General features: G+C 45.0%; 1 protein-coding gene across 2 annotated transcripts in view; it reads left to right on the top strand.

Moving 5' to 3' along the window:
- Positions 1–21921, top strand: part of LOC126483785 (SLIT-ROBO Rho GTPase-activating protein 1-like) — a 510581-nt gene that overhangs the window by 368010 nt on the left and 120650 nt on the right. The gene's annotated exons all lie outside the window — the stretch shown is intronic.

Genomic DNA, 21921 nt, shown 5'->3' on the forward strand with positions numbered 1-21921 from the left:
CTCCGGACTGGAAAGACATAGAAACATGGGCATTGTTTTAAAATGAGGCCGCGTTCATTGTCAATACGTCCCAGAGATGGCAGCACCGTACGGCAGATGGCATTTTACCGCCAGCGGCGAGAATGAGAATTGTTTTAAATACTTAAAATGGCGACGTTTTCTTACTTGAACAGTGTGCAATCATTCGTTTTCTGAATTTGCATGGTGTGAAACCAATTGAAATTCATCGACAGTTGAAGGAGACATGTGGTGATGGTTATGGATGTGTCGAAAGTGCGTTCGTGGGTGCGACAGTTTAATGAAGGCAGAACATCGTGTGACAACAAACCGAAACAACCTCGGGCTCGCACAAGCCGGTCTGACGACATGATCGAGAAAGTGGAGAGAATTGTTTTGGGGGATCGCTGAATGACTGTTGAACAGATCGCCTCCAGAGTTGGCATTTCTGTGGGTTCTGTGCACACAATGCTGCATGACGACCTGAAAATGCGAAAAGTGTCATCCAGTTGGGTGCCACGAATGCTGACGGACGACCACATGGCTGCCCGTGTGGCATGTTGCCAAGCAATGTCGACGCGCAACGACAGCATGAATGGGACTTTCTTTTCGTCGGTTGTGACAATGGATGAGACGTGGATGCCATTTTTCAATCCAGAAACAAAGCGCCAGTCAGCTCAATGGAAGCACACAGATTCACCGCCACCAAAAAAAATTTTGGGTAACCGCCAGTGCTGAAAAAATGATGGTGTCCATGTTCTCGGACAGCGAGGGCGTAATCCTTACCCATTGCGTTCCAAAGGACACAACGGTAACAGGTGCATCCTACGAAAATGTTTCGAAGAACAAATTCCTTCCTGCACTGCAACAAAAACGTCTGGGAAGGGCTGCGCGTGTGCTGTTTCACCAAGACAACGCACCCGCACATCGAGCTAACGTCACGCAACAGTTTCTTCGTGATAACAACTTTGAAGTGATTCCTCATGCTCCCTACTCACCTGACCTGGCTCCTAGTGACTTTTGGCTTTTTCCAACAACGAAAGACACTCTCCGTGGCCGCACATTCACCAGCCGTGCTGCTATTGCCTCAGCGATTTTCCAGTGGTCAAAACAGGCTCCTAAAGAAGCCTTCGCCGCTGCCATGGAATCATGGCGTCCGCGTTGTGAAAAATGTGTACGTCTGCAGGGCGATTACGTCGAGAAGTAACGCCAGTTTCATCGATTTCGGGTGAGTAGTTAATTAGAAAAAAAATCGGAGGCCTTAGAACTTGAATGCACCTCGTATAATATAGGAAACCCATCTTCCTACATCTTGTTGCTCGGAAGAACATGGTACAAAAGGGTCTCGAGATAAATCGGTATAAACTGCAGAAATGCGTAAAATAACCGCTAATACATCCCAGTTCCATATTTAGCATTCCGGCTGTCATATGTCGCTGTTTTAATTGTTGACGTTTACTTCCGAGATTTCTGGGTTTCTATATTTCAGTCAATGAGCGTGAGCGTGCCGTACACAGTATTCTCGTTTCAGAATCGACACTCAGCGCTGTTAAAATTTTAACCTTTGTTGGCACTCCTTATTATATAAACTGCGCCATAGACATCAAAACGACAGACATGAAAACCACACTTGTAGGAATTAGAGCCCAGATAACTGAATATAGGCTGTTTAATGTTTTGAGTTTTTCTATGATTTCCACTAAAATTTTGGATTTGAGAGATCTGTGACTATTTGCGTAATAGTGTCCGTAACAGACGCTAGCAATGAATTTTTGTGTTCACAAATTTGTCCCACATTCATACGTTTCTGATACCACTTCCAGCAGTTGGTCATACGTACTGCTGAGAAAGGTTTTTATGTGCTGATAGTTTGTGGAAGAATTGCCTGCACAGCTTACCTCATGGCTTCTGCATTGTTTTTCCTCTTATGGCTAAACCATAATAATTCTACAACACATCAGGAGCACAAACTAATTTAAAGCAAGTTAACAATCGAACAGCGACTGTCTGACGTTTTCTTACCATCGACATATGCAAGCAGTACTGAAAAACTTGACGATGATAAGAATCTTTACATAGGGGAATAAATGCAATCGAGTACAGAAATTTGAATTTCTCGAGCACACAAGAACTTAAAAAGGGAGCATGACATTTACCTACCTGCTGACCCTGAAAATTTATTACACCTAATTGTACGTGACATCGACATGAAACAACAGCCAAAATACACAGAGATTCTTTGGCTCAATTTTTTTACTATCTCCTCTTAATTCATGAGCGTGGGCAACTAAAGAAAGGTGATGGTCATCGTAGATAATTTCTTCTTGCTATTTATGGATTGTCTTGACGTTCCCACCGCCGGCTACCACATCTCAGTTCTCTCGCGGCTATGAGTTTTCCACAAATCGATCACGGCCATTTTCGTTTAGGAAGCGGATTCTCTACCAGTCGCGTCCTTCCTGCTGTCTGGCGCCAACCTCTTCAACGCGGTTTGCTTTTTTACGATCAGCGACCTCATGAGATATTTTGATGCTTTTTCTCCTTGGATTACGTGAATTAAGCGCTGTATTCAGCACAGCGTACATCTCCATTATTACGGATATTTTTTCCGAAATTACTTCATTTATTGCTTGTCTTGGAAATGGTACTATTTAAACACTAGCCTGTGCACGTTACTTGAAACTCTAAGGATTTTATCTCCCCTCCCCCGCAACGCCATACGCAACTGTCGCTACACACTTCGAATTTCAAGTAATAGAAATTCCCAGGAATATGCTGGTAAGGCTCAGACGTAGTATCATATCTATTTGTGATCAAAGCACGAGCAGCTCACAAGCACAGTGGAATCGCTGGAAACAAAGGAGCCTCGAAAGTTTGTAATTTGGCAACAATCCAAATAAGTGTTTACACACAAAAACGCGCAGTAAACGTCGCACCCCACAAAAATGATTACTGGAGAAGAAAAACACACACAACGGAGCTGTAACAGTCAATGTGGAAACAAAAAAAAGGAACAAACAAACTCACGTAGCGCAGAACCATGAAGATTGTGCTACATTTGCCCGGCTGATTAACGTCCTTCGGCCTAGGACACCGTCAGCCTGTGGTTTCCAGCTGTTTTCCAGATTAATTTCGGCAATTGCCTTAGAAACCACCATACGGAAACAACTACAGTACGATACTGGACAAAACAAAGCTCTCACAGTTTAGAGACGGATGGCGCCAGTTTTAAGTAGAGATCGTGGCGCCAGGAAGGGCTACCGACCAGAAAGTTAAATTATAATAAATGTCATACTTTGGGATAAATTCTAAATAGGAAATTAATAGATAATGTAAATACAGGTTAATTCTTACAATAAAGTAAAAACAGCAACCAGTCATTGTTAATAATGCTATTTAGTAAGAATAAATACCGCAATTACTGGTTTCGAACTGACAGGTTCATAATAAAGTTTAAAATTATATGCAACTTACACTGAAGCGCCGAAGAAACTGGTACACCTGCCTATAATCGTGTAGGGGACGCAGAAGTGTCGCAACACGACGTGGCATGGACTCGGCTAATGACTGAAGTAGTGCTGGAGGGAACTGACACCATGAATCCTGCAGGGCTGTCCATAAATCCGTAAGAGTACGAGGGGTGGAGATCTCTTTTGAACAGAACGTTGCAAGGCTTCCCAGATATGCTCAATGAACTGTTCCATTAAGTTTCGGGTGTGCAGCCGCAAGAAATCTCCTTCTTCTAATATTTCGGCTGTATATCGTCCAGCCATCTTCAGAGTGAGTCGCAAGACTTAAGAGTCACTCTGAAGATGGCTGGACGATATACAGCCGAAATATTAGAAGAAGGAGATTTCTTACGGCTGCACACCCGAAACTTAATGGAACAGTCTTTGCGCCACCAAAACCTGAAGATTCACATGCTCAATGAAGTTCATGTCTGGAGAGTTTAAGTGTTCAGACTCAGAAGAGTGTTCCTGGAGCCACTAGTAGCAATTCTACACGTGTGGGGTGTCGCGTTGTCGTGCTGGAATTGTCTAAGTCCGTCGGAATGCGCAATGACATGAATGTATGCACGTTATCAGACAGGATGCCTACTTACGTGTACCTGTCAATCATATCTGGACGTATCAGGGGTCCCATATCACTCCAACTGCACAGCCCCTTACCATTACAGAGTCTCCACCAGAGGCAGTCGCCTGCTGACATGCAGGGTCCATAGATTCATGAGATTGTCTTCATACCCGCACACGTCCATCCGCTCGATGCAGTTTGAAACGATTCGGGCTCAGGCGAGGCGTAAAGCTTTGTGTCGTGCAGTCATCCAGGGTACAATAGTGAGTCTTCGGCTCTGAAAGCCCATATCGATGATGTTTCGTTGAATGCTTCGCACACTGGCAGTTGTTGATGGCCCAGCGTTCAAATCTTCAGCAATTTGCGGAAGGATTGCCCTTCTGTCACGTTGAGCGATTCTCTTCAGTAGTCGTTGGTCCCGTTTTTGCAAGATCTTTTACCGGACGCAGCGATGTCGGATATTTGATGTTTTACCGGATTCCTGGTATTCATGATACATTCGTACGGGAAAATCCGCACTACATCGCTACCTCGGAGATGTTGCGTCCCATCGCCCCTGCGCTGACTATAACACCAAACTTACTTACCTTGATAACCTGCCATTGGAGCAGCAGTAACCAATCTAACAAGTGCGCCAGACACTTGTCTTATATAGGCGTTGCCGACCGCAGCGCCGTATTCTGCCTGTTTCCATATCTCTATATTTAAATATGCATGCCTATACCAGTTTCGTTGGCGCTTCAGTGTACAGTGTACATTATACATGGGATGTTGGCTAATTTTCATCGCGCCGAAGCGTTATTGTTTCTTAATGAATAGCTACAGTAACAGTGAATGGTTGTAATTTTACATTAGTAACGTCAGCTGCCCTCACGTGTCGGCCTGTTCGGGTAAGCTTAGCTGGTGATGTGCAAACGCCCCCCCCCCCCCTTCCTTACTGGAATAGCACATCATGCGGAGGCAGGTGCAGCGTCGTAGCCGGTCGGTGGGGCGTGGGCAGGAGCGTTCGTCTATGCATCGTGCAACTGGAATAGCTATTCATCATATAACGTGTACAAACATATTTAATGAATTTTTTTAATGTTCACTGAAGTATGAAAAGTTGTTCCATTCCCTACTTCAGCATCTTAGGGCGGTTTTGTGTGCGTGCGTGCGTGCGTGCGTGCGTGCGTGTGTGTGTGTGTGTGTGTGTGTGTGTGTGTGTGTGTAATGTGGTATATATTCTTCCTCAGAGCTTAAGCGAACTGCATACAAAATTTCATCGAAATCGGTTCAGCGGGTTAGTTTTGGAAAAACACACACACACACACACACACACACACACACACACACACACACACACACACACACACACAACTTCTCTCTCTCTCTCTCTCTCTCTCTGTTATATTTACAATGGATTAACTTGGACTTTCACGCTACCTCTCTTTCACTGTGTCAGTTTTCGAAAAAATAACTATAATGTAAATGTTGCTGTGGATTACCTGTGATGATGATTTGTTACTAAAGAAACAAACATTCTGTATAAGAATAGATTCAAATTAATGTATAACTATGACAATACCAAAGAAAGCATCTGCAAACAGGTTTGAACAAGAGAGGACCTTCGGATTTGGTAACACACGCCTCGAAGGTCTTGACCTATCATCCCAAGGCGGATAGAAGGCAGGATAGATGCAATGGCCACGGACGACTAGTGTGACTGTAGAAGAGGAGTAGGCATACGAGAAGAATATTTGACTTACGATTAGTTCTTGAGAGAAGACTAAAGAATGGACAAGACATATACATTGTCTTCACGGACTTAGAAAAAGCATTTGACAGGATAGACAGCTCTGGAAGATTTTGAGAGGGACTCACGTAAAATATTAGGGCAGAAGAGTAATGCAGAGGCTGTATCAAGAAGATGCGGCTGTGATAAAGTGTGGAGCTGTAGCAGGAATTAAAATTCACGATAAAAAAATAAATATGCTGAGATCTGCTGCTGATATCGCAGGTTAACTAGAGGTGCAAACCAATTAGAAACGATGCTGGCCCAGATGGAAATCGTCTTCAGTTCTTCCTATAATACGAAAATTCATAAGGGAAAAATAAAAAAAAAATCTTAGTGGCGAGCCGACAAAACGCCATTGCCCAACGTTCACTTAACAATGAGCGTCTGGAGACTGTCGAATTCTTTGCCTACCTAATTAGTAAAATTACATCTGTAGGAAGGTCAAGGAAGGATATTCCAAGCCGAATCCACCAGGCAAAATCTGGTTTTTAACAAGAGAAGAAAGATTTTCACGTTCAGCAGCATTGAAGGCAGACCTTGCCTAGAATACATAAACTAGATCGTGCAGGATACTAGCACCCCCTACACCGCTCTCAAGAGGAAGGCTAAAGACAGAAATGTATGGCGAACTGCTGCTAAACAACCGGATGGTTGAACACCTAAGAACGACGACATTGAAACTGTGTAACATGTACACTTCTCGGGTTTGTCTCCTGATAACATCGTGCGATTCCTACAGTCTTCATAGTTCCCGCACTGAAAACTGGTTTCTTCGGTAGTAGGGTACTATAGGTGCGGCTGTCATATTGTTACTACGTGGCCATATTAATAGATTTACGGCATGACAGACAACGTAGAAAGCCTCCATAAGTCAGTCTTTAAGAGAATATTGGGACAACAGCAGTTATTGTGTCTTACATCTAGTAAAGAGAAAACAATTACTGTATTTATTGGTTCTATTTATACGCAACTGATTTTGAGAATACAATACACTGTCTTCAGGCCCCTGGATACAGCAAACATTGTCTTAATACCGTACAGGTTACGTGCCCGTATGTAATGTGGTCCGTCTATTGTAGTTGATCTGAGATCATTCTTTTTAATATGAACTGTAGATATCCTTATGTTATTTTTGTACAGTATTACAAATACAAATTCAGGAGCCTGAAGGTGGCATACTGTACCACCAAAACTGGTTCCGTATGAAGAAAACCAGTAAATACAGGTGATAGAGTAATCCTTATTACATTAAGGACCCAAAAAGTGTCTTCCGTTAAGTTTTGTTTTTCAACCAACAAAAGCCTAATATAACCAGTCATTAACATTTGAGGGTGGGTCGTGATTCGTGCTTGGACAGCTCAGTCGGTAGAGCACTTGCTAGGCAAAGGTCCCAGGTTCGAGTCCCGGTTCGGTACATAATTTTAATCTACGAGGAACTGAAAGCCACTCTGCTGCAAAGCGAGGATTCGTCCTGTACGTGTTCCCCCTGTTCTTTGCCGAGCCAGCGTGGTGTGCCCGGGCGGTTGCAGCAGTGGCTCGCGTGGTGCGTAGCAAATAGGTAAGTGGTGTTTGGCCCGGTCCTTTGTCACCTGATTGAGCCGGTGGCCCTCGGAGCGTTAGATGCGCGGTCACGTACGGCCCACCCGCATCTGCTGCTTTGTGTCGCGCCCTGCTTTGCTCGCTTTGTTACGCCTTTGCCGTCGGTCCGTATCAGCTGTGCTCCTCTGTTTGTCTCGGGCTACCTAATTTGCATGCAAACGGGCTTTCGCATCTGTCGCCGATGGAAAACTGATGGCTGAGAGGACAGTGTTGTCATAACCTGCTTGTTAGTACTCAGTAACAGTCTTGTTACTGTCGTGTGCCGACACTGTGGTCTGAGTTGAAATTAGTTGGCGTCTGACATTTAAGCTCCATAGCTGTGGCGTGGTGTACAGTTTGCAGCAGTCGCCACAACGCTCCGGTCTCCTCTGCGATACAAAATTGCTTTAACGTCTATGACTCCCCTGCAGATCACGTAAAGAATCCTAAACTGACGTATGGATCTCTTTAGTCTGTAAGAAGGGCAAAAATCTGTTATTAATTTTAACTTGTACCAGCGTTACACTAATTTTTGTTGAAACAGCTTCAAATGCATCACGTCATATCTGGAAAACTATTGAACTAATTGATTTTACAGTATTTAACTTGAATTAAGTATGAAGTTTCAACTCAGTATCCTACAAACATCGCGTAAAAATTCATAAATTCGCATGTGGTATGTATCTCTGTAAATTTTGAAACTTCATTGTTAATTTAAATTAGAATCACAGTTACGTCTTTTTCTACATCTACATTTATACTCCGCAAGCCACCCAACGGTGTGTGGCGGAGGGCACTGAACGTGTACTTGCACTACCTCCCTTTCCTTTCCAGTCGCGTATGGTTCGCGAGAAGAACGACTGCCGGAAAGCCTCCGTGCGCGCTCGAATCTCTCTAATATTACATTCGTGATCTCCCCGGGAGATATAAACAAGGGGAAGCAATATATTCGATACCTCATCCAGAAACGTACCCTCTCGAAACCTGGACAGCAAGCTACACCGCGATGCAGAGCGCCTCTCGTGCTGAGTCTGCCACTTGAGTTTGCTAAACACCTCCGTAACGCTATCACGCTTACCAAATAACTCTGTGACGAAACGCGCCGCTCTTCCTTGGATCTTCCTCTATCTCCTCTGTCAACCCGACCAATTTTCTTGAAATAGGTAAAATTTTCGCATCGAGAAAACTGCTGTGCTCAAAACTTGACAGGCAAAATGCTTTCCGCAGCGGAGATGGCAACAGAGTGGGAGCTGATAGTGCCACGTTCTCATTTGTGTATTGGAGACAGGAGCAACCGATCCCGCTAGCTGACAAACGCCAGCTCCGTTAAATCGAGATCTGGAGACATACAGCGATCAGCCAAAGCATTATGAGCACTGTCGTACTAACGTGTTGGTCCACGTTGGGAACAATGTACAACGGCGATAATACGTAGCATGGATTGGTCAGATCCTCGGTAGGTTTCCTTTGCTGTATGGCATCAAGTGTCTACGCGTCAGTTACGCAATACCCGTAAGTTACGGACTTCTGGTCTATGGGCGTTCATCTGGCGCAGGATTGCGTCCTAGATGTGTTCAGTCTTTTTCAGATCAGGCGAATTTGGTGGCTAAATTCTTCACGTGAGTTCACTGTCATGCTCCTCAAATCTCTGTAGCGCGATTGTGGTCTTGTGACATCGATAGTTATCCCGGTCACGCGCTTCAGTTCGATTACCACCGGTCCCATAGAAGCCCAGATAAATGTCCCCTGTTACGTAATACTGCTCTCACAGGCCTCTGCCCGTGGCGCGCTGCGTGTTTCGAGCAGCTGTTCAGCTGGATGACAGCGTACGCGCATTGTACTATGTGACCTGAAACACTTGAGCATGTTAAATCAGCCACAGATCGCCACCCATCCTGATTACACAGTGGGAAAGTCCTAGACTTTCATATTCCGTAGTGAAGCGTGAACTTCCAACGTCTTGTGGCGTACCCGTGGGTTTGCCTTCGGCCACTTTCTATAGATGCATACAAAACATCTCCCAGACTAGGCGGCTGAATCCACAACTTCTGTTCCCAGCAGCCAACAAAGCTGTATGACTTTACTTCCCGTATTCTGTTCTTGTCAGTTGTTTCTAATATATATATGGGCAACAGAAAATGTATCCACTGTTTAAAAGTCCATAACTGGCAAACTAATTGACGCTGTTGCCTCCTCTTTGGTAGTGTAATAGTTTGTAGTTCCTGCATAGAATAGAAATATCTCTGGAGTGAGTATTGCGTCCTGCGCACGTTGTCAGCATTAAACTGGAATTGTCACGTGATCTAGGGACGACGTCGATTGTTTAACGTCAATTCGCGTCCGCCATCAGGTGACGTCACGTCTAGTCACACAACGCCAAAACGTTCTACAATACCTTTCAAATGGAGGCATTCGCACAGATCGTCAACGGAACGAAACGTCATTTCACGGTACATCAAGGTTTCTCGGGAAGAAAATTTTGACGGTACCAGTCTGTTAACATCTTAAGTTAACCGATTTCCGCCGCGCTCATTCTCCTTATAATAGTGGATTTTGTACTGTTGTATCTTCATAATCTTTATTTTGTAATAGCGCTTTGTTTTAGTGACAAATTGGAGATGTTCCATGACGACTGGGATATTTTTTCCACTTTCTTACACAACCGAGGTCGTATATCTGAAGGCGAAAAGTTATTTAGGTTTTACGATAACACAACGACGCTGACGCCCACAATGTATAAGAACATAAGTAGACGAAGCAAATTCCACCATATGATATTTTAAGCAAAAAAGTCAGCTTTAATGAAAGAGTCAAATACAGTTGTTTATGACGTTATTAATTACGTAAGAAAAAACATAATGCACAGGTTTAACAGGCTTCATTAATTCGTTTGAAGCTTTCTTTGATGTGTATGAATGTACATATTCAAATGGTTCAAATGGCTCTGAGCACTATGGGACTCAACTGCTGAGGTCATTAGTCCCCTAGAACTTAGAACTAGTTAAACCTAACTAACCTAAGGACATCACAAACATCCATGCCCGAGGCAGGATTCGAACCTGCGACCGTAGCGGTCTTGCGGTTCCAGACTGCAGCGCCTTTAACCGCACGGCCACTTCGGCCGGCATGTACATATTTTCCCTAACAAATAATTGTCGATGTTTTGAAACGTTCTCTCACTTCTCAGTAATTTACCAAACATAATTGATCAAGAACATAGGTTATGAAGTTTACTTCGCCCATTGATAAATTTTGTCGTTGTTAGCTCCTCAGTTCTGATACTATACTCTAACATTTTATGCATATTAGGGATGGTGACCCAAAACCCCAATTTCGCCGTTCAGTACTGTGTTAAGCGACTTGACGAGATGTGACATGAAAGACATTGTAAATACATGCTGGACGTGAAGCTTCTGTGACGTCATGCTCGTTCATTTTGCTCTTCAAAGCTAAGAGCCCAATTTATTTCAAGTATCAGACGTAAACTGCTATGGTGCCTGCAAAACGTCTATACTAAATCCGCAGCACTTACGAAGGGAATCTGTCTGTACTAGCGATATGACAACATTCAAAATTTATAGGATAAATGTCGGGCAAATCTACGGCGTCACGAGATCACGTGACCATTGTGGCAACAATACAAAATCAATTCTGCGCTTCTGAATGCTCACTCCAGAGATATTTCTACTCTAATCGCCACACAAGCGTTGTATTGCATTGGTTTGTTTTGTCAGATGACAGTCGCCAGATAGTCAGTATTTTGTTCTTAGTTGCATCTAGTTATTCGAGTAAACATGGCTGGCGCAAGGCTTACATTCGATGAAAGGAAGTCAGTTTTGAAGTTGTATTTTAAGTGCGAAAACATTAATGAGGTTCGACGAAAATGGCGAAATATCAAACAGAGCCACCGACACGGTTAACGATTCGTCGCATTCGAGACAAATTTGAAGCCGAAGGCTGTGTTAAAGATGTCCACAAACAACGATCTGGACGACCTGTAACAGTAACCAGTCTAGCTAACTGCCGTCGTGTGTTACAACAATTCACTCGCTGACCACAAAAGTCTGTGAGACAGTGTGCCCGTGAAACTGGAGTGAGTCGCACAAGTGTTCGGCGAATTTTGAAGACAGCAAAGTGGAAGTGCTACATCCCACAATTGCCATTCTTCTTTGACGGCACAGTTACCAGTGAGGTGTACCTTCAGAAGCTTCAGACATCCATTTTACCTGCCGTCTGACACTTGCGTGGAGATGGAAGAGTTTACTTTCAACAAGATGGTGCCCCAGCCCACTACCAAAATCGTGTTCGGGCGTATCTCGACGAATATCTACCACGAAGATGGATTAGACGTAGAGGTGCTGTGGAGTATCTACAGACCTAACACCTCTGGACTTTTACCTGTGGGGAACACTAAAGGACGTCGTTTATCGACAAAAGCCACACGCATTGGATGAACTTCGAGAATCCATCGTACAGTTTTCATGTACAAATATCCAACTGAACACGTTGCAGTCAGTAGTTAGTGCAGCAGATCGGCGGCATCGTTTGTGTGTGGATGTTAAATTTGGTGACCATTTCGAACACCTACAGTGAAATCTGTAAGTTGGACTTTAAGCTACACTTTCACCAAAAATGAGACAAATCCGTCAATTAGTTGACAAGTTATGGACTTTTAAACAGTGGATACATTTTTTTGGACCCATCTGTATATATATTCAAATGAAAACCGAATACCCACCACAACGGTACCATGGAATGGTTCCCTTCCAGAGTAATCACCACACGTGTTAAGACATTTATCCCACTGGGAGACGGTACGATCAGTTCCTGTTTGGTAAAACGCGGTTGGCCGCACCCACTCTTGAACCTCCTCTTCAACCTGAAACCGACGTCCATGCATGCCATTCTTCAGGTCGCCAAATCAGAAATTCACACGGTCAATGGTCCGGGCTGCACTTAGGTTGTTGCAGTGTTTCCCAACCAACTTGCTGAAGTGTAGCCTTGGTCCGATTGGCCGTGTGAGATCGGACGTTTTTGTGCAACGGTATGGTTCCGTCCCAACAGCATTCCTGGGCGTTTTGACGTTATGACGCGTCACAGTTTCTGCAAAGTGTTTTCTTAGCGGTGCTCATTGATTGTGGTTCCGCGCTCGAGGAACTGAGGACCAGAGGGTCCGTGCAGTCGAACGAAGAGGTCATCATGATACGTGGTGCCACCACTCAAACGCCATGTTTCAGCAGTTTGGTTGGAAAACACTGCAACATCCTCCGTACAATCCTCACATTGTGATTTTTACATCTTTGGCGATGTGCAGAACGACACGCGTGGACGACACTTTGGAAGTGAAAGAGTGGCTGCAGTTGTGGATCCGTCAGCAACCGATCGCGTTCTACGAAACGGGAATTGAACGTCTCGTTTACCAGTGGGTAAGTGCCTTGACACTTGTAGTGATTGCTTTTAAATGGAACCATCTCATGGTCCCATTGTGGCGGGTGTTCAGTTTTCAATTGACTCTCTCTCACATATGCTTATTTTCCATAATTGCTTCGCCTAAACGTTTTCCATTTATATTTAACGGTGGTGGTGTATGGTGTTCAGATAGACAACAATAGCAAGGTGGGGTGGTGTACCGTCGTGTGGATCATCATCGTGTTGTGATCAGAAGATACGGACTTAAGTAACTGTGACAGCATCTCTCAAACAGGGTAACGGAAGATATGTCGATCTACTGCTATTACAGCCCACGCGACACTGGTGACCGGAGAGAGCGTGGCGTAAGGGGTTTTTATCGCGCCAGACATTGTTGTTTAGTAGCTAAAAACACAATGATTGAGAGAATACACTATGTGATCAAAAGTATCCGGACAACTTGATGAAAATGATTTACAAGTTCGTGGCGCCCTCCATCGGTACTGCTGGAATTAAATATGGTGTTGGCCCACCCTTAGCCTTGATGATGTTTCCACTCTAGCAGGCATACGTTCAATCAGGTGCTGGAAGGTTTCTTGGGGACTGGCAGCCCATTCTTCCCGGAGTGCTGCACTGAGGAGAGGTATCGATGTTTGTCGGTGAGGTCTAGCACGAAGACGGCGTTCCAAAACATACCAAAGGTGTTCTATAGGATTCAGGTCAGGACTCTGTGCAGGCAAGTCCATTACTGGGATGTTATTGTCGTATAACCACTCCGCCACAGGCCGTGCATTATGAACAGGTGCTCGATCGTGTTGAAAGATGCAATCGCTATCCCCGAATTGCTCTTCAGCAGCGGGAAGCAAAAAGGTACTTAAAAGATCAATGTAGGCATGTGCTGTGATGGTGTCACGCAAAACAAGGGGTCCAAGCCCCTCCATGAAAAACACCGCCACACAATAACACCACCGCCTCCGAATTTTTCTGTTGGCACTACACACGCTGGCACATGACGTTCACGGGAATTTGCCATATCTACACCCTGCCATCTGATTGCCACATTGTTTACCGTGATTTGTCACTCCACTCAACATTTTTCCACTGTTCAGTCGTCCAATGTTTACACTCCTTGCACCATGCGAGGCGTCGTTTGGCATTTACCGGCGTGATGTGTGGCTTATGTCCAGCCGCTCGATCATGAAATCCAAGTTTTCTCACCTCCCACCTAACTGTCAGTACTTGCAGTGGATCATGATGCAGTCTGGAATTCCTTTGTGATGGTCTGGCCTATTACGCATTGTGACCCTCTTCAACTGTCGACAGTTTCCGTCAGTCAACAGACGAGGTATGCCTGTACGCTTTTGTGCTGTACGTGTTCCTTCGCGTTTCCACCTCATTATCACATCGGAAACAGTTGACCTAGTAATGTTTAGGAGTGCGGAAATTCGCGTACAGACGTGTGACGCAAGTGACACCCAATTACCTGACCGCGCTCGAAGTCAGTGGATTCAACAGAGCGCCCTCTCACGATGTCTAATGACTACTAACGTCACTGATATGGAGTACCTGGCAGTAGGTAGCAGCACAATGTACCCAATGATAAGCTCTTGGGAGTAACAAGGATGTACAGAAGTAACAGATCTGCTACTACGTATTAGCTTTCTGCTTGGCTCTGAGACAACTTTTTTCCGCTTCTCGTTTGGCCAGCTACGTACCGTGAGAATCTAAATTCCGGGATTATATTGTGAGAACGCAAACTTCATTTTTATTGTGGACCACTACACACTTGTCTTTCTTGTGGTTATGTTTTGAAGCTTGTAAACTTAACACATTCCTTCTGGGGGGAAAAAAATCCCTTACTGCTGCTCCTTCTGGTTTTATAGTGTGTATCTCTAAAACTTATCTATCGGATCCAGCTTGTTAATTTCTTTTCCGAGAGGAAATGGACGATCTTTTTCGTCAGCCTTTCGTTATTCATCCTGTATAAGTGTCCAAAAAAAATGTTGACCTTCTTTTCCTAACTGGAACTGTTCTTTTTCGTGTATTTCTGAAACAGTTTTTTGTATCACTGTCTCAATCGCACTGTTTTTCCGTTAATACACATAAATGACCGAAGTAATAGGATCGTGATATTCACATATACAGACGGTGGTAGTATCGCGTACGCAAGGTATAAAAGGTCAGTGCATTGGCGGAGCTGTGATTTGTACTCGGGTTATTCGTGTGAAAAGGTATCCGGCGTGATTATAGGCGCACGATGGGAGTTAACATGCTTTGAACTCGGGATGGTAGTTGGAGCTAGACGCAAGGGACATTTCCATTTGGAAATCGTTAGGGAATTCAATATTCAAAGAACCACAGTGAGTGTGCCGAGAATACCAAATTTCAGGCATTACTTCTCACCATGGGCAACCCAGTGACCGACGGCCTTCACATAACGACCGAGAACAGCGGCTTTTGCATATAGCCTTCAGTTCTAACAGACAAGCAACACTGCTTGAAATAACCTCTGATATCGAAGTGGGACGTACCACGAACGTATCCGTTAGGACAGTGTCGCGAGGTTTGCCATTGATAGGCTTCGGCAGCAGACGACTGATGCGAGTGCCTTTGCTAACAGCTCAACGTCGCCTGTCATGGGCTCATGACTATCTCGGTTGGATTCTAGACAACTGGAAAACCGTGGCCTGGTCAGCTCGTAAGAACTAATGATAGGGTTCGAATGTGGCGCAGACCCCATGAAGACATGGGCCCAAGTTGTCAAGACACTGTGCAAGCTGGTGGTGCCTCCATAATGGTGTGGACTGTGGTTACGTAGAATGTACTGGGTCCTCTGGTCCAACTGAACCAATCATTACTGGAAATGGTTATGCTCGGCTGCCTGGAGACAATTCGCAGCCATTCATGGACTCTGCTTTCATGGATGACAATGCAGCCATGTCACTGGTCCACAATTGTCAGTAATTGATTTGAAGAACATTCTGGACAGTTGGTATGACTCGTCCACCCACAATGTCCAACATGAATCACATCAAACATTTATGGGACATAATCGAGAGGTGAGTTTGTGCACAAAATTGAGCACCGGCAACACCTTCACCATTATGGACGGCTTTAGAGGCAGCATGTATTTCTGCAGGGAACTTGCAACGGCTAGAGCATCTTCGGAACATCGACAACCATTCACAACGTTCCGCGACTGATTTTCCTTCTGACATATAAATGAAGCCAGCACAGTAACTAAGGTGGCAGCTTGAACTGACAACTGCCGGCCAGTGTGGCCGTGCGGTTCTAGGCGCTACAGTCTGGAACCGAGCGATCGCAACGGTCGCAGGTTCGAATCCTGCCTCGGGTACGAATGTGTGTAATGTCCTTAGGTTAGTTAGGTTTAAGTAGTTCTAAGTTCTAGGTGACTGATGACCTCAGAAGTTAAGTCGCATAGTGCTCAGAGCCATTTGAACCATTTTTTGAACTGACAACTGTAAACCACAGGTGCGCATTCGAACAGTCAGTTGTGGGGCAGGTAGTGTTAAGAAATCGACGCGCGGCTGTGGTTTGTCAACAACGTTGTCACAAATCGCAGTGAGCAACATCTCGAAATTAAGTGTTCAAAACATTCTGGAGAATTTTTTGAAGAAGATGAAATTATGTGCAAAGGTTGCCCCCATACACCTTTTCTCGAACAAAAGAACGACGGATTGTCACCTCCCGCAACTTAATGCCAAACGGAGAGTTCCTTTCTGGAAAAAAATCACGGTGACGAGATTTTGGTGTTATAAATATTAACTTACCATGAAACAAAACGAAAAAAGTGCAGAAATTCACAAGTTACACGTGTGCAGCTTATTCGTTAAGTATTGTAAAAATGGCGAAACGTCCAGGAATATATCAGTACTGCATCAATATAAAACTCCTTTCCACGGCGTGTGCATCTCCCATTTGGTCTCTGACGTTTTGCCCACAGTCAGATTCTGACATCGTGGAGACTAGCGAGTCCTTGTATAGCGTTAAAAGCCGAGAAAGTTAGTGTATTCGGTCGCTTCGTGGTACTGGCTCTGAGCACTATGGGACTTAACATCTGTGGTCATCAGTCCCCTAGAACTTAGAACTACTTAAACCTAACTAACCTAAGGACAACACACACATGCATGCCCGAGGCAGGATTCGAACCTGCGACCGTAGCAGTCGCGCGGTTCCGGACTGCGCGCCTAGAACCGCTAGACCACCGCGGCCGCTTCATGGTACTGTCGCATTTCTCTACAGAAAAATATTCACACACAAATACCGTCTACCGGTATGTTCCTTAACATAAAATTTATATAGACTTCTGCGTATTTGAGTGGCCCAGTCTCTTGTAAGAGCTTTTGGTAAGTTTCTATCAAAGACAACAAATGTCGAATTCGGACGCCTGTTGCGACGTTTTATTCTGTATATTCGTTCGGCCTTGCAGTCACACCGTCCTGCTGCACAATACATTAAATGCACGTCTGCCAGTTCCTATAGCGAGTAATAAAACATCTTGGACGTCCAGGGAAAAATATATATATATATCGCCACTGTATTAACTGAAAGACCGGATAGGTTGCTGATACACATCTGAGGCATCGAGGAATTGTTAATTTGGTAATCATCGGAAGAGAGGAGGAGGGAGGCGGTGAAAATTAACGGAACGCACGTTTCGCACTGGTCTCGGCACTTGAAGCGTGCGGTTTATGCTTGCTCACCGGCATGGAGCGGGAACGGCAATTTTGAACGGCGCTGGAGTCAATTCGCTCCGAGAATAGCAGCGACCCACGCGTCCAACTCCCTCCCCCCTTCGAGAAACTATGAGTTCCCCTGGCAGCGTCATGCACAGCGTGCACTTCGGCGCCGTCGGAAATACTCCGTGTCTCTAAAACTCGACCCGCGCAATACGTGGTGGGCGAGACTCTCAAGATAGCTTCGGGACGTGGATATGCATTTGGTTTAACGTAGGGGTAAGGGAAGAAAAGCAGGAGGAGGTGGCGCAGTGGTGGAGGCAGTGGAATCGTTTGTGGCACGACTGTGGTTTGACGCCTCGTTGCGGCATCCTGATTTAGATTTTCCATAGATTTCGTAAAAATTTGAAACAAATTTCTGCGGTTTCTCAAAGAAGGGCGTGATCGATTTCGTTTCCCGGCCTTGCACTATCTACTAAGCTATTGCTCCAGCTCTAATGTCATCAACGTTGACGGGACGTGACTCACGATCTTCCTTCCTTCTTTCCTGTATATTAACTTGCACACTGACTCGTTTCTTTTTTCGAACTTACGGCAAGTGTAAACGACCCGAATCTGACGATACGCCTCACGGAGAGATTTACTGTTGAAATTTCGAGAGAGCACTTTCCGGGAAGAGTCTGACAACATATTACTTCCCTCTCGCGTAACGACCATGAGGAAAAAGTTCGAGACATCAGAGTCAGTGTAGAGGCTTACCGACAATCAGTCTTCCTACGTGCCATTCGCGAGTGGAATAGGGTTGGAGGGCTCAGTTAGTGATACAAAAAATACCCTCCCCCACACACCATTAGGTGGCTTGCGGAATGTGATGTAGATTTGCTTTTATTACTGACATAAGGGTGTAACGTTTGTAGATGAGAATGGGACATCTGTTAAACCTTTGTGTCGACCATATTGTTCCGTGAAATGGTTACGGAGGGGGTTGAATGTACTATGGATTGTCTAGCTCTACTGCTAATTTCAAAGCTTGTATTTTATTTCGAGCATTTAAAATATGTACTTTCTCTCGACCTGTGACGTGACAAATCTCGTATTTCAGAAACTTATTTTCGTGTCTGAATCTTTGTTCGCTGGGTCTCCTCTTAGTCCGAAGATAAATAATGGGAACATTCAAATTGTTGTCTGAAATAGTATTTGTCGGATTTTAATTCCTGAAATGTGCGTTTAAAGTAGCAAACTCTCAGTACAGTGACAGAGACACTTGTGAATGCTTCATCAGACTCTGAAAGAAAAAGCTGTTCACTGTAAATTTGTCCCACGCCATGTGAACGCATTTGTTGAAGTCCTGCTGCAGGGATTTAGAAGGTGGCTAATGGAAAAGTGGGGTCGCACCTGTTTCTGGAAAAAACGTGCTTCGAGTTTGTTTAAAAGACGAAAAGTAAACGATTGAAAGTGACGGGAGGCAGTCAATCGCAGCATCACCCATGACACCGGCTCTTGATAACTGTCCCGCACGCTAATTCGGTTCTGGTTCTACATGTGCGAACTGTGGTCACTCTGGAGCAGTATTCTATGCGTAAACGGCCGTGAAAGTGGGGACTCGTGCTTCGTCGGAAGAAATTAAGTTGATCGCGCTGTGATCCTTTAGATGCGACTACTACTGTCTTTCTCTAACAGATTTTTTAGCCGTGTCTCCCGACGTTGGCCGAGAACTAGCCGCAACGAAGCAGGAAAGAAAGATACTCACTTGTGGACTGCCCGTGAGTGTAACATAAAGACTTCTAGGGATATTTTTACGCCATCCTCATTCATAATAGTTTATTTTTTTGTTTAAATGCAGTGCCTCCGGGGCTACAGATCCATTTCAAAGGACTGCGTGACATTTTTGGGCGTTACATCTATTTTCCCAGGAAATCTCGGGGACATCTTTTATTGGAGCGAAGTCACCACCCTGAAAGTACTCTGCAGTTTGGACTGTCGTTCTGCTGTTGCGGGTAACTGATCAGTGCGTGTGCCGCTCGAAATTAACAAGTTGCTGCCAGAAAGGAAGAAGCTTAGGAGAACTGAGCGAGAGAAAGGATTAGCTGTCGCCGATGTTAGCAGCCGCACGCTATCAGCGGCGGAAGTCCGCTGCCGGCAGTAGATAGCGCGCGCTGCGCATCGCTTCAAAGTGCAGCCTGTGTACAGAGGGTGCGTCGCGCTCCCCTTCTCCCCCCCCCCCTCCTCCCTCTTTTCGTCTAGATCTACATCTGTACTCTGCAAACCAACATGAAGTGCGTGGCAGAGGGTACGTCCCATCGTTACAGGGTTTCTTCCCCACGTGTGGAGCGCTGGAAGAATGATTGTTTGAAATCCTTTGTGCATTCTGTAATTATTCGAATCTTACGCTCACGATCCCCTTGTGAGCGATACATAGGGGGTTATAGCATATTCCTAGAATCATCATTTAAAGCAGATTCTTGAAACTTGGTCAGTAGACTTTCTCGGGATAGTTTACACCTATCGTCAAGAATCTCCCAGTTCAGTTCTTTCAATATCTCAGTGACAATTTCCCACGCGTCAGACAAACCTGTAACCATGCTTCCTGCCCTTCTCTGTATACATTCAACATCCCCTACTAGTCGTATTTAGTATGGGTCCCACTTAAACACTCTCGCCAAGGTACAGAAAAGGCTCCTGTGAGGTTGCTTACAATCGCACAGACACTATTTCGGTCTAACGCCCCATCAGTTCGGCGTCAGGTGAGGTAAAACAATAGAAGACGCCGTCAACCGAGCACTGACAGTAAAAAATAGCATCGGCGACAGATACGTGACCGCAGCGCTAATCGACATAGCCGGGGCTTTTGGTAACCCTGGCGGCCGTCCCTCTTCGCCAGGTTAAGGGATATGAGGCTATCAGCTTCCCTCTACAGTAGCCACCTCGACTACTGCAGAGGCAGAGTGGCGGAATGGAGGACTGGTACACGCAGTACATGCAAGGTTGTCAAGAGAATAACAAAGCGATGCCCAGGGGGCTCGATCTGCGTACCAACATTTTGGGATACAGCACTCGAGCCCAAGCTGAACACTCTGGACGGTGACGAAAGGGAAGAGGTGTGGTGGCATACGCGGTTGACCTACTCGTAGTGGTTTCAGCCAACACAAGAGCAGCACTAGAGAAAAAAGGCAAGCAACTGCTTTAGAAAATTAACTGTTGGTGCAAAGAAAATAGCACTCAACAAAACTGTATATTTACTGCTCAGAGGGACGCTACAGGGGAACCCAATTCTAAAATTAGACAATACTAGCATACAGAGGAAGCAAGCCACGCATTATATAGAACTGCATTTTGACGGAAGACACTTTCAACTATCATATCAAATTGATAATTGACAAAGCCTCCAAGATTATGCACAAACTAACACGACTCAACACAGCTCAGTACAAATTACCTATTAAGACGATAAGGGCGGACCAGATTGTGATACTTGAATCCCTCGCATGCTTCGCCACAAGTGCTTGGCCTCACCCACTGAATATACAGACCAACAAGACTATTGCAAGACGAGGTGAGCGTAGCAGCTCTTTCAACACCACATCACTAGAAGCACTTTGAGTTGTGATGGGGACTGCCCTATAGGCATAACAATACGTTATAGAGCTGCCCTTGATTGGCTTAAGAGGGACAGGCTCGATAAAGTCGCCGAAATTACAGGAACAAACATTAGTAACAAATATCAAACATTGGCGGATTCAAACATGGCAGAGAGAGTGGGATGCATCCAACAAGGATCGCCGAGTACTCTCTCCTGATGTACACGAAAAATTACAACTGAAACATGTCGACACAAGCCAGGGGATGGTCCATTTCCTGACAGGCCATGGACAGTACCCGGTACACGCATGGGATTAACTAACGATGAAATATGCATTTGTAGAGAAACTGGGTCATCAGGACACGTAACATTACTATGCAACACGCTAGCACATGTGAGATCTATACAGAACGACAGTGACATCACCAGAATAATACGTAATCCCGATATGAAACTTCATTCTATAATCCCGATTATTGGTACCCAATAAATAGTGTAGCTGATATTATATCGAGCACACTGCATGAAGAATGGCTAAAAAATGGCTCTGAGCACTATGGGACTCAACATCTTAGGTCATAAGTCCCCTAGAACTTAGAACTACTTAAACCTAACTAACCTAAGGACATCACACACACCCATGCCCGAGGCAGGATTCGAACCTGCGACCGTAGCAGTCCGCGGTTCCGGACTGCAGCACCAGAACCGCTAGACCACCGCGGCCGGCTGCATGAAGAATACAAGCGCCAAAACCCTTATGCAAGGAGGCGTAGACAAGCACAAACTACACAACAAACCACAGGGGAGGACAC

Source organism: Schistocerca serialis, chromosome 6 (assembly GCF_023864345.2).
Source record: "Schistocerca serialis cubense isolate TAMUIC-IGC-003099 chromosome 6, iqSchSeri2.2, whole genome shotgun sequence".
NCBI classification, from domain to species: Eukaryota; Metazoa; Arthropoda; class Insecta; order Orthoptera; family Acrididae; genus Schistocerca; species Schistocerca serialis.